The sequence below is a fragment of the Microcaecilia unicolor genome, chromosome 2 (assembly GCF_901765095.1).
Source record: "Microcaecilia unicolor chromosome 2, aMicUni1.1, whole genome shotgun sequence".
NCBI lineage: Eukaryota > Metazoa > Chordata > Amphibia > Gymnophiona > Siphonopidae > Microcaecilia > Microcaecilia unicolor.
The window spans coordinates 83131976-83146464 of record NC_044032.1 but is presented as its reverse complement, the minus strand read 5'-3'; positions in this window follow the sequence as shown (position 1 = coordinate 83146464).

Sequence of the window (14489 nt, the reverse complement as noted above, 5' to 3'; positions counted from 1 at the left end):
AAGATAAAGTGGGATCAGCTTGGGGCAATAGATTTGCCTATGCACAGGTCCGACACTATGTGAAATCCCTGAGCCAAGTACCCCTGAGAGGGCGGATGGGGGAGCTGCTAAGGGTTTTTTTTGAGGAGTTGCAGATAGAGAAACAATCTGTATCAGCATTGTATGGGGCACTGGCTAGGCGTAGGTCCCAGAGGCAATATGTTGATCTTAAGCGAAAATGGGAACAAGATCTGGGGACCTCCCTGGCAACATGGGATGTGTCAGCTACCTTGAAGGGCATCCGGGCGTTGGTAACAGATGAGAGGCTGAGGGAGTGTGGTTATAGAGTGGTCCTACGGGGGTATATGTCTAGAACACAACTGGCTCATATGTTGGGGCCGGACAACTCGGGGTGTTCTAAATGTGGAGGGGGTCCCAGCTCGTTATATCATGCATTATGGCAATGCCCCAAGGTGCGCATGTTTTGGCAGAGGGTAAGAGGGTTTTTGATTCGATTGGGGAACAGAGTTCAAGGAACGGAGCGGCAGTTTCTGTTGGATCAACCAAGAGCGTTTGCTCCATTAGGCGCCCCTGCTATAATGTTATGCAGGAAGCTGAGCTTGGTAGCGCGGAAATGCATTATGCAATACTGGGTCTCATCGGAAGGACCAGCTTACTGGCATTGGCGCAATCAGGTGCATCTCCTGGCCTCTTGGGAGGCTAGGGATTCAAAACAATCGCCTAAACGTAGAGTGCGCTTTCTACAGATTTGGACACCATACCTGCAAATACTCAGCCCAAGGGGACGTAGTCTGCTTGTCAATGCCTGATAGATAGCGGTATACTGGAGAGTAAGGGCACCATGTAGTAGTAAATTAGTCTAGAGTGGATCTGCTTGCAAGGGGGAGGAGGTATTGGGTGGGGGGCTGGAGGGGTTGAGTGTGATGTATATGGCTAAAGCCTGGCAGTGCTCTAGAGCTTTAATGTTTAATTTTCTGATATTTGTGATAAGCACTATCTTACCTAATGAAGTATTCAAGTGTATGATATGAGGAACATGAGTCATTTAAAACCTAATGTTAACATGGGCCAAGGAATCGTTAAGAGGGGAGGGGGGAGAAAAATGGGGACGAAAAGTGTTTGGCGAAGTTGAATATGTTGCAAGAATGCTGTTTTGTATATCAAGCAATGCTATATGCATATTCTGCACTACTTTGTATTGTGATAATCGTTAATAAAACAGTTTAAACATAAAAAAACACTCTTGGACAGAGTGGAAAAGGAACAACTATGGGCAACTCAGAATCGGCGGAGGTATGTGGAGAAATGGGAGTACAACAATCCTCACACGTTGTAACTGAGGTAAATTTTCCTGTTTTACAAAAACCTACGGAGATAACACTAGACACTCTTTGGACACTGATTGTGGACTTGGGGAAATCCTTAAGTCCACAAATAAAACAATTATCACAAGATATTGTTAATCTTGACCGAAAGGTGCAAGATACTGAAGTCAGGCTAGAGTCGTTATCGAGCCAACATAAAGAAGTGGAAAAAGACTTGAAAGAATTACATTCACACCAAGAAACTATGATAAGAGATTTAATTTCACTCAAAAGGAGAACAGAATTTCTGGAAAATGTAACTAGGAATAATAATATTCGATTTGTGAATTTTCCTAAGCAATTTGGAGTTTTACTAAGAGAAATGCTCTGGAACTATATTAAAGAGATACTAGGAGTTTCAGAAGAGATGATTCTGTCATTCACACAGACATATTATTTACCTTTAAAAACCAAGTATCTCAGGAAAAACCAGCTCTAGATGTTTCGATGATGTTAGAGGCCTCAAACAGTAAGTCAATAAGTCCATCTACATTGATAGCTACGGTGGCCCTATCACCGAACAAGAACTGGCTGATGAGGCTTTTCTTTCAAAATAGAGAAAAGAGCTTTTTCGGATTGAAGGTTCAACTCTTCCCTGACGTGACTAAAGAAACGCAAAAGCGAAGACAAAGATTTTTGTTAATGAGACCTGGTGTAATCGAGTTAGGTGGAACCTTTTTCCTTAAGTACCCCTGTAAATGTATTATAAAATACCAGTCAAATAAGTATGTATTCTATGAGCTTTCATAGCTCTCCGCTCTTCTGGCTGCTAAACAGAATAAGAGAGATATTAGATCATAACTCTTTTTGTTAATATATAGGGGTAATAGATTAGAGCCTCTGAATTAGTGAAGTTTCCTGTAACTTTGTCTTAAATTGTCCATATTCGAATATTTTGAATCCCATTAGTGTGGACTTTAGAAAACTTGCTGTATATATTTTTCTTTTTTAGGGTATTTTCCTTTTTCCCACAAATAAGTGGCAGCAATTGTTTAATTTCTTGACAAGTATTGTATTTTGCTTGTTTTTGTATTATATAATTTAAACACAGCAGCCAGACTCATATTTGGGAAAACGAAATACAAAAGCGCCAAACCCCTAAGAGAAAAACTGCATTGGCTCCCATTAAAAGAACGAATTGCGTTCAAGGTTTGCACCATGGTCCACAAAATCATTTACGGAGAAGCCCCGAACTATATGTCAGACCTCATAGACTTGCCTAGGAGAAACGCAAAGAGATCATCACGCACATACCTCAATCTCCACTATCCTAGCTGCAAAGGGCTGAAATATAAATCCACATACGCAACCAGCTTCTCATACATCAGCACACAGCTATGGAACGCACTACCAAAGGCCATAAAAACAACGCAAGACCTAACCATCTTCTGAAGACTAATGAAAACAGAGCTTTTCAAGAAGGCATACCATAAACATCCATCTTAAATATTAAATAATAACACTACACACGAACCATACAAAACCGAACTGTTATCACATGACAGACACCACCAACCTAAACCTTTTGCAAAACAAGATCTCTCTACAGTCGATGACCTAATGTAGATTATAATGCAATGTATCACCCTGAAACCTTCAGGCAATACCATATTTACTCTCCTCTACCATGTATGTACGCACATGGTATATATATATATATATATTCTACTACCCAAAACTGGTTTGAAAAATAAATAGAATTCAGTGGTGTAACACCCTGTAACTCAATATTCCACAATCGGGATCATCTCAAGTAAATAAACAAGGAACCTCAAACCTCCTCATAGGGAACACACTGCTGCATTAGCTTGGTCCACTGTTTAAATGTAGGAGTAGAGTACTATCACTGGTTCCAGTGAGGAAAAGAAAAGCCAACCGCAAAAACTCATAATTACATGAGAAAAACGGATGGCATAAAAACTCTCCTTCTCCTTCACTAACTACAGAGTTAAACAAGGTGAAACACCCCTCTTCTAATCAAATAAATCTTGTATCCCCCCAAGAACCACTCATCAATTACTTAAAGCCTGGCCCCTTAAACTACAACTACCCGCCCTGTTTTACAAGATGAACAAGAACTTTAAGGAAAATCGCGGGCCTGTTAAACCCACACAATCTTTCGTCAATTTTCCACAAGTCCAATTTCCACAAAACCAGACACTTATCTGCTTGCTGGTAACTCAGGGCTCGGTCAGTGTCAAAGGCAACTGAACAGTGTGGTGTCTTCTCCATGTTGGATTACCATCAGCCTGGATTTACATAACTAACCGAGCCCTGAGTTACCAGCAAGCAGATAAGTGTCTGGTTTTGTGGAAATTGGACTTGTGGAAAATTGACGAAAGATTGTGTGGGTTAAATAAGCCTGCAATTTTTTTAGGACATTGTAGATTTTGTGGGTTTAACAGGCCTGCGATTTTCCTTAAAGTTCTTGTTCATCTTGTAAAACAGGGCGGGTAGTTGTAGTTTAAGGGGCCAGGCTTTAAGTAATTGATGAGTGGTTCTTGGGGGGATACAAGATTTATTTGATTAGAAGAGGGGTGTTTCACCTTGTTTAACTCTGTAGTTAGTGAAGGAGAAGGAGAGTTTTTATGCCATCCGTTTTTCTCATGTAATTATGAGTTTTTGCGGTTGGCTTTTTTTCTTTTCTTTTCCTCACTGGAACCAGTGATAGTACTCTACTCCTACATTTAAACAGTGGACCAAGCTAATGCAGCAGTGTGTTCCCTATGAGGAGGTTTGAGGTTCCTTGTTTATTTACTTGAGATGATCCCGATTGTGGAATATTGAGTTACAGGGTGTTACACCACTGAATTCTATTTATTTTTCAAACCAGTTTTGGGTAGTAGAATTTATATTAAAAGGGTTTGGAATTTCCCAGTTTTTGTTTATAGAGTATTTTCTAATATATATATATATATATATATATTAGAAAATACTCTATAAACAAAAACTGGGAAATTCCATATAAGTTATGTTCCATGTATGTTATTATGTATGTAGGCACCATACACAATAACCTTTGCAATTCTACTACCCGAAATGGCATCTGCCATTACGGCAAATGTAAGCCACATGGAGCCTGCAAATTGGTGGGAAAATGTGGGATACAAATGCTACAAATAATAATAATAAAAACACTCTTGGATTGGTAAGTATCTGGAGATTATTTCATCCAACAGAAAAGGACTTTACCTTTTTTTCTATCCCCCACCTTAGTCATACCAGGATAGATTATTTTTTAATTTCAAAGTCTGTCATTCCTTTTATTACTAAATTTTCTATTTTTGGCACTTATATTTCAGATCATTCTGCTATTTTTATTAATGTTTCAGGAGTCACCTCACCAAATATGGGTTTTTCCTGGAGATTTAATGCTGCTCTGCTTAAGGATGAATCCTTTCTTTCTTTACTAGAGCAATCCACTACGGATTATTTTAATAATAACAACTTTACTGATTATCCTGTAAATATTTGGTGGGATGCTTATAAAACAACTATACGTGGAATTATAATTAACTGTACAGCAGGAATAACTAAAAAGAAAAAGAAGGAATTAGATGATCTTGAGCAGAACATTAAATCTTTGGAAAATGCTTACTTGTATTCGCAAGATTGTAGTATCTATCAGAAGCTGCTTAAAGCCAAGTATAATTTCAATACAATTTTAAGTGAAGAAGCAGTGTCATCTATTTTTCTTCAAAAATCCTTTTATTATACAGAACATAACAAAACAGGTTTGCTTTATTGTTTTTGGTTTATTTTTATTTTAGTTTTTAAAAATGTTTGGCAATTTATTGATTGTACTGTATTGTACTTGTTCATTTCTTGTAAATATACGTATTATTTTTTTGTATCTTTCTGAAAAACTCATAAATAAAGATTAAAAAAAAAAGGTCTACCTTATATTTATGAATGGTGACAAACGTTACAGCTTATATGGAATGTTAGTTTGATTACAAAAGTATCACTTTATTCTTTTTATTTTTGTTTTTTTAACATCTGTTCCATGCTTTAAAATAGACTAGCAGGGAATCCCATCACTTTATCCATGTATGAGTGTAGCAATTTAAATGAATGGAACCACTGAATATGAGAAATTACTTATAAAATAATAATAGGAATAGTAAAATTCATTTATAAAGGCAAAGACAGTGTCAGGTTTTGTTGGCAGTAGTTATTGTTCCTGCTAAGAATAGTTCTATCCTGGCGGTAAGAGCGTGTACTAACTGCAGTGTTATGGCCTTAACGTTCATTAAGGGAATTAGCGCGTGCTAAAAGCCCATAAGTCGTGTGCGGATTCCCTTAATGTGCATTAAGGCCATAACCAGTGTGTTTATTCTTTCGAAAAAGGTGCCGGTACTCAAATGCTGGGCAACCCTTCAAGGGTGGGGTTATCACTGAGGGACTCATCTCACAATAGCCAGAACCCCTACAACCAGTCACAGAATCTGTGACAAGGCAGAATTGGTGTGTAGAGCCTGAGCTCTTTCATTAAAATTTGGGGTCCATGGGTCAATTTTAGCAGACAATGGAAAAGGTGCCAGTACTCAGTACCCCCTCAAAAAAAGCCCTGGCCATAACACTTCTTGATGAATTTCCCCCTTAGTTTTCTAGTGGTTCATTCTGGTACAGGCAGTCCTTTTTTTTTTAGCAAAAAAAGTGCCAATACTCAAATGCCAGGCCACCCTTCAGGGGTGGGGTGATCACTGAGGAACCCACCCACAATAGCCAGGCCCCCTGCAACCAGTCACAGAATCTATGACAAGGCAGAATTGATGTGTAGAACCTGAGCTCTTTCATTAAAACTTGGGCTCCATGGGTCAATTTTAGCAGACAGTGGAAAAGGTGCCGGTAGTCAGTACCCCCTCAAAAAAAGCCCTGGGTACAGGTTATGTTCTCCTTAAGCAGTTGTACTATGCAATTTTCTTCCCCTTTTCTCTTTTACATTTTCTTTTTATATATAAGTACATAAGTAATGCCACACTGGGAAAAGACCAAGGGTCCATCGAGCCCAGCATCCTATCCACGACAGCGGCCAATCCAGGCCTAGGGCACCTGGCAAGCTTCCCAAACATACAAACATTCTATACATGTTATTCCTGGAATTTTGGATTTTTCCCAAGTCCATTTAGTAGCGGTTTATGGACTTGTCCTTTAGGAAAACGTCTAACCCCTTTTTAAACTCTACCAAGCTAACTGCCTTCACCACATTCTCCGGCAACGAATTCCAGAGTTTAATTACGCGTTGGGTGAAGAAACATTTTCTCTGATTTGTTTTAAATTTACTACACTGTAGTTTCATCACATGCCCCCTAGTCCTAGTATATTTGGAAAGCGTGAACAGATGCTTCACATCCACCTGTTCCACTCCACTCCATTTTATATACCTCTATCATGTCTCCCCTCAGCCGTCTCTTTTCCAAGCTGAAAAGCCCTAGCCTCCTTAGTCTTTCTTCATAGGGACGTCGTCCCATCCCCGCTATCATTTTAGTCGCCCTTCGCTGCACCTTTTCCAGTTCCACTATATCTTTCTTGAGATGCGGCGACCAGAATTGAACACAATACTCAAGGTGCGGTCGCACCATGGAGCGGTATAACGGCATTATAACATCCTCACACCTGTTTTCCATACCTTTCCTAATAATACCCAACATTCTATTCGCTTTCCGAGCCGCAGCAGCAGCACACTGAGCAGAAGGTTTCAGTGTATTATCGACGACGACGACAACACCCAGTTCCCTTTCTTGGTCCGTAACTCCTAACGTGGAACCTTGCATGACATAGCTATAATTCGGGTTCTTTTTTCCCCACATGCATCACCTTGCACTTGCTCACATTAAACGTCATCTGCCATCTAGCCACCCAATCTCCTAGTCTCGTAAGGTCCTTCTGTAATTTTTCACAATCCTGTCGCAAGTTAACGACTTTGATCTGCCTTGCTTGCATGAAGACTTCTATATTTTGATGTAGTGAAAAATGCAGTCAAGAGTGAACACAAATTCAATATGTGGTTCAAACAAAGTAATGCAGACATTCTTCAGGGAGAATTAGATGAACCCTTACATGTAGAGAATACATTAGAGGCTCTGGCACAGACTCCTTTATGAAGCATGGTATTCTCACCAATTAATATTTTCAAATTAATAAAGTGCCTTTGATTATTTGGAAATACTAATTGGGTAGAATACATACTTCAGTAACATAATTAAATAACTACTTCTGAAGATTATGGGTACAGGTGAAGAAGGAGGAGATTAGTTGTGGTCAGGGATGGGTGAAATTTCTGTTGTACAGCTATTTGGAAGGTGGGACATGGGGGTGAAGAGTTTGAGAATGGGGGAGAGATGCTATATTGGGGCTGGGGATTTGGGTTGGAGAGACAGAGAGAGAGATACTAAATAGAGATGGAGGGTGTAGTGTGTGAGTTGTTGAGTGACTACTTCTGGTTTGCATCTTGCTGCTCTAGGAGGCCGATGCTCAAAGCTGGGTGGTAAAGCCTGCATTCCATATCATCATGCTGATCAATCCATAGACTGGTGGGTTGTGTCCATCTACCAGCAGGTGGAGATAGAGAGCAATCCTTTTGCCTCCCTATATGTGGTCATGTGCTGCCGGAAACTCCTCAGTATATTCTCTATCTCAGCAGGTGGTGGTCACACACAGCAGCAGCTCTGGCTATGCCTCCAAGCCTAATTTTTAGGTTTTGTTGAGTGCCTGGGGTTGAGGGCTCTTCTTGAGCAAGTGCAAACCTGGTGGCGCCAGGTCCCTCCTTTTCTCCCCCCTCCCGCTGGCTCCGTTAAAAAAAAAAAAAAATTTGAACGTCCTTAAGGGCGTTTATTTCGACGTTTATTTAAACGTTTATTGCAGCTACTCACTGGGACACCAGGTCGTTACAGCTCGGAGCGAGAAGCAGGTAATTTTTACCTTTTTATAGCGGGCAGGGGGTTCCCCGATTGATCTCCACGTGGCCTATGGCGTCGGAGGGCGAGGGCGCGAAGAATCGCTCCCCGGACCGCGTGTGCGCTTCTAGCGGGGATGCGGGGGTTTTAAAGTCTGATTCGCCCTTGTTGGGTGTCAGTTTGGAGGCCGGTCAGTGTCCCGGGTCTTCCTCCGGCGCGGCGGTTTTTCCCGCCATAAATGCCCATCCCCCGCTGCTCGCCTCCGCCATCTTGGCCGGCCACTATGCTCGGACAGCTTCTTCTTGGTCCGCCCTTGAGCTGGGAGACGTTCATGCCATGGCCGCCCTTGATTTGGGCGACGGCAAAAAAGCGGCTAAAGTTAAGCGCCGTTCTTCCCGCGCGGCTCCTTCGCGGAGTGTCGCGCCGGACGCCATCTTGGATGCGCAGCATGGTTCTCCCTCGCTCTTGCGAGCGCCGGTTGAGGGTGCGTCTAGGGCTGTGGCCCAGGCTGCTGAATTGCACAGTTTGGGGGGTTTCTCCCCCGAGTTTATTTTGCTGCTGCATCAGGCCTTCCTTATGCAGAACGCTGCCCCTTCTCCCTTGTCCGATAAAGGGGTTGAGGCCCCCGGAAGTAAACGCCCTCGGGTGGATGCCCAGGCCTTAGAGGACGCTGTTTCCTCTGATGTAGATGAGGGCAGCGTATCTGAGTTCTCCCAACGGTCCTTTGGGGATTCCTTGGAGGAGACGGATTCCCGCTCAGATGGAGCGGATGACCCCTCTGCAGCAAGGATCTTTCGCTCAGAGGATTTGCCCAACCTGTTAATGCAGGCCATGAGCATTTTGAAGATTTCCTCTCCGGAGGACGTCTCTCCCTCAGCCCCTGTTGGCTCCGCCATTATGCTGGTGACGAAGCGCCCGCCTAGAACCTTCCACGTGCATGATGCCATGCACACCTTAATTTTGGCTCAATGGGATGTCCCGGAAGCGAGCCTCAAAGTGGCTAGGGCTATGTCCCGCCTCTATCCTTTGCCTGAAAGTGAGCGTGAGGCCTTTGTTTGGCCTACCGTGGATTCTTTAATCACTGCGGTGACTAAGAAAACGGCGTTGCCGGTGGAAGGTGGCACGGCACTAAAGGACGCCCAAGACAGAAGATTGGAAGCGGCTTTAAGGTCATCCTTCGAGGCGGCTGCCTTAAGTTTGCAGGCCTCAGTTTGCGGCTCCTATGTGGCCAGGGCGTGCCTGATGTTGGTGCAGCGGGCTTCCCCCTCGGATCCTTCCTTGAGGGCTGACTGGCCGGCCCTGGAATCGGGCTTGGCTTATTTGGCAGACTTACTGTATGATGTCTTGAGAGCCTCGGCTAAAGGCATGGCTCAGACAGTCTCTGCGCGGCGCTGGCTTTGGCTGAAACATTGGTCTGCGGACCACGCCTCTAAGTCCCGCCTGGCTAAGTTGCCTTTTAAAGGCAAGCTGCTCTTTGGGGTCGAGCTGGACAAAATCGTGACTGATCTCGGCACGTCTAAGGGCAAGAGGTTACCAGAGGTCAGGGCTCAGGCCAGTGCTCGCCCCGGTATCTCCAGAGGACGGTTTCAAGAAGCCCGTCGGTACCGCCCGGGCAAGTCGGGCTCCTCTGCCCCCTCTTCCTTCAAAAGGAACTTCTCCCCCAAGCAGCATTCCTTTCGCAGAGACCGCCGTCCCGGAGGTACGTCCTCCGGTCCTCCCCCAGGGTCTCGTACCCAATGACGGGGTCTTGGTCCATGGCCCAGTGCAGATTGGAGGACGCCTGTCCTCGTTTCTGGGCGAGTGGACCAAAGTAACTTCAGACGCTTGGGTTCTGGAAGTCATCAGAGATGGCTACAAGTTAGAGTTCTGCCGACCCTTAAGAGACGGGTTTGTACTCTCTCCCTGCAAGTCTCCGGTCAAAGCTGTGGCAGTGCAGCAGACCTTGGACAACCTGATCCGCCTGGGTGCGGTCGTTCCGGTGCCAGAAAATCAGACTGGCAAGGGACGTTACTCCATTTACTTTGTGGTACCAAAGAAAGGAGGTTCTGTCCGGCCTATTCTCGACCTCAAAGGGGTCAATCGGGCCTTGAAAGTGCTGCACTTTCGCATGGAGACTCTCCGCTCTGTTATAGCGGCAGTGAAGGCAGGAGAGTTCTTGGCTTCCTTGGACATCAAGGAAGCGTACCTGCATATTCCCATCTGGCCTCCTCATCAACGCTTTCTGCGTTTTGCAGTCCTGGGCCGACACTTCCAGTTCAGAGCCCTCCCTTTCGGGTTGGCTACTGCTCCGCGGACCTTCTCCAAAGTAATGGTGGTCATCACGGCCTTCCTGCGAAAGGAAGGAGTACAAGTCCATCCTTATCTGGACGACTGGTTGATCCGAGCCCCCTCTTATGCAGAGTGCGGCAAAGCTGTGGACCGGGTGGTTGCTCTTTTGAGCTCCCTGGGATGGATCATCAACTGGGAGAAGAGCCAGCTGCGCCCGACTCAGTCCCTGGAGTATCTGGGAGTTCGATTCGACACCCAAGTGGGCAGAGTGTTCCTGCCAGACAATCGGATTGTCAAGCTTCAGGCTCAGGTGGACCAGTTCCTAGTAGCCTCTCCTCTTCGGGCTTGGGACTATGTGCAGCTGTTGGGCTCTATGACGACCACGATGGAAGTAGTGCCCTGGGCCAGGGCTCATATGAGACCACTACAACACTCTCTGCTGCAGCGCTGGACTCCGATGTCGGAGGATTATGCTGTGCGCCTTCCCTTGGACCCAGCAGTGCGCAAGGCGCTGAGCTGGTGGATGCAGACAGACAAGTTGTTGGCAGGAATGCCTCTGGTGACCCCGGAGTGGATTGTCGTCACGACGGACGCCTCTTTGTCGGGCTGGGGAGCCCACTGCTTGGGAAGGACAGCGCAGGGGCTCTGGTCTCCTGCAGAGGCAAAGTGGTCTATCAACCTCCTGGAACTCAGAGCCATTCGGTTGGCGCTTTTGGAGTTCATCCCGGTACTGGCGTTGAAGCCAGTACGGGTCCTGTCGGACAATGCCACGGCTGTGGCCTATGTCAACCGCCAGGGAGGTACCAAGAGCGCCCCTCTAGCCAAGGAGGCCATGAATCTATGCCAGTGGGCGGAAGCGAACCTGGAACAGCTGTCAGCGGCCCACATTGCCGGAGTCATGAATGTCAAGGCGGACTTTCTCAGTCGCCGTACCTTGGAGCCCGGAGAGTGGCAGCTATCTGCTCAGGCGTTCTTGGACATCACGAAGCGCTGGGGCCAGCCGAGCCTAGATCTGATGGCGTCATCGGCCAATTGCCAAGTGCCGCGCTTTTTCAGCAGAGGACGGGACCCTCGATCCCTGGGAGTAGATGCTCTTCTCCAACAGTGGCCGACACAAGAGCTTCTCTATGTGTTCCCGCCCTGGCCCATGTTGGGCAGGGTGCTAGACCGGGTGGCAAAGCATCCGGGCCGGATAATCCTGGTGGGTCCGGACTGGCCCAGACGTCCCTGGTATGCGGACTTGATCAGGCTCTCAGTCGACGATCCTCTGCAGCTGCCAGTGGAGCGGGGCCTGTTACATCAGGGTCCCGTGGTGATGGAGGATCCCTCCCCCTTTGGGCTTACGGCCTGGCTATTGAGCGGCAGCGTCTGAGAAAGAAGGGCTTCTCAGACAAGGTCATCGCCACTATGCTGAGAGCGAGGAAGCGCTCTACTTCTATTGCTTACACCAGGGTTTGGCGTATCTTTGCAGCGTGGTGTGAAGCAGGCTCACTTTCTCCCTTCACGTCTCCAATTTCTTCAGTGCTGGCGTTCCTGCAAGAAGGTCTGGAGAAAGGCCTCTCGCTCAGTTCCCTTAAAGTCCAGGTAGCGGCTCTGGCTTGCTTCAGGGGCCGCCTGAAGGGTGCTTCCCTGGCTTCGCAGCCAGATGTGGTACGTTTTCTCAAGGGAGTTAATCACCTGCGCCCTCCTCTGCGCTCAGTGGTGCCTGCGTGGAATCTCAACCTGGTGCTAAGAGCCTTGCAGAAGCCGCCTTTTGAACCCTTGTCGAGGGCATCTCTGAAAGACCTGACGTTGAAAGCAGTCTTTTTGGTGGCTATCACTTCAGCCAGAAGAGTTTCCGAGCTCCAGGCACTCTCATGTCGAGAGCCTTTTCTGCAGTTCACTGAGGCAGGAGTGACTATTCGCACAGTGCCTTCCTTCCTGCCCAAGATTGTTTCTCGCTTCCATGTGAATCAGCAGCTCTGTCTCCCTTCCTTTCGTAGGGAGGACTACCCAGAGGAATACTCTGCTCTCAAATATCTGGATGTGAGACGAGTCATCATCAGATACTTGGAAGTGACCAATGATTTCCGGAAATCGGATCATCTGTTTGTCCTGTTTGCAGGTCCTCGTAAGGGTCTGCAGGCTGCTAAGCCTACAGTGGCAAGATGGGTCAAGGAAGCCATTGCAGCGGCTTATGTGGCCGCGGGGAAGGTGCCGCCTATCCAGCTGAAGGCTCATTCCACTAGAGCTCAGGCGGCCTCGATGGCAGAGGCCGGGTCCGTCTCCTTGGAAGAGATTTGCAAGGCGGCAACTTGGGCATCGGCCCATACCTTCTCCAGGCATTACCGCTTGAATGTGGCTGCTCGGGCGGAGGCCCGGTTTGGAGCTTCAGTGTTGCGGTCAGGGATTTCAATGTCCCGCCCTGGGTGAGTACTGCTTCGGTACATCCCACCAGTCTATGGATTGATCAGCATGATGATATGGAAGGTAAAATTATGTATCATACCTGATAATTTTCTTTCCATTAATCATAGCTGATCAATCCATAGCCCCTCCCAGATATCTGTACTGTTTATATTCTGGTTGCATTTCAGGTTCAAGTTTAGTCTTCAGTTCCTGTTCAGGAGGACTTCGTGTTCAAGTTTTTCAATGAATTCTTCAAGAGTTGAGACGAATTTGTGTTACAGTGAGCTGCTGCATTCCTCTCCCCTCCGTTTTACGGGGCTGGATTGAGACTTAAATTCTGCCGGCGCTCCCTCCCACTTCGTGCGGCAGTAGGGCAGCTTGTACCCCTCCCGCTTCGGCGGTGTTAGGGTCAGTCAGCTCCTCCCACGGTTGCGGTTGCAGGATAAGCCAGATCCCCCCGCATCGGCGGGGTGGTGTCCCTCCCCCGCTCCGCGGGGATGAGCTGGGTTAATTCCCCTCCCCCGTTTCGGCGGTGGTGAGCTGGGCAGAGTGTCCCTTTGTGGGTGTAATTCTCTAAGTGCTGAGTCCTGCGGATGGAGCTTGGATATCGACATACTGAGGAGTTTCCGGCAGCACATGACCACATATAGGGAGGCAAAAGGATTGCTCTCTATCTCCACCTGCTGGTAGATGGACACAACCCACCAGTCTATGGATTGATCAGCTATGATTAATGGAAAGAAAATTATCAGGTATGATACATAATTTTACCATATAGAAGCCCATAGTACAGCAGCGCAGAAAAACAGCTAAGCGATGTTCAAGAGAAATCTTATGCAAATGCTATGTGCAGTTAATCTGCGCTAACAAAAGAAAAGCAAGGAGAGGATTGTGCCTAGCACATGTGAACAAAGAGCTTGCAGTAAGTATGGCTCTTATGCGCATGCTAGACAAACTTGAAAGTGCAAGCACACATCGCCGCTGTTCGTCTGCACATTTAAATGAGTCTTTCAAAAACTGCACTTTAAATTTATGAAAGGCTCATATTTAATCATAGAAAAACAGGCACCAATGTGTGCTTTCAATTTTGGTTTTGGTCGGGCTTATGCACAAACTTGGTTCTCATTAGCAGTGCTCAAACTTGCATGGCAAGAAGATGAAAACTCAACAATAAATCTCCTGAAAACCTTCTATGCTGCCCCTGACCTGGCAGTAAATTTTCAGCATTATTGGTTATTTCCTTCGATACTTTGGGAAGGAATACTGATTGACATCATTTGTATCCGTTTAAATGCATTTGCAGTCATGTTTAGTGTACATGTTAAGACAACAACAGAGAGAGGGTATTCAAAGCACAAAACAGAGTCCAAACAACAAAGGGAGAAGTACCAGGGGCCTTCACAAGTGGGACAAAACCTTTTATAAAAGGTCTTGTCCTGTTTGTGAAGGCCCCTAGTGTACATGTTAACACAGGTGCTCGAGCCCACTGAGATAGTGATCCTGAGACACACAGAAGCAGCATTGTAATACCCTTCTGCCATGCTGTAAGCCTATATATCTATATAAAATA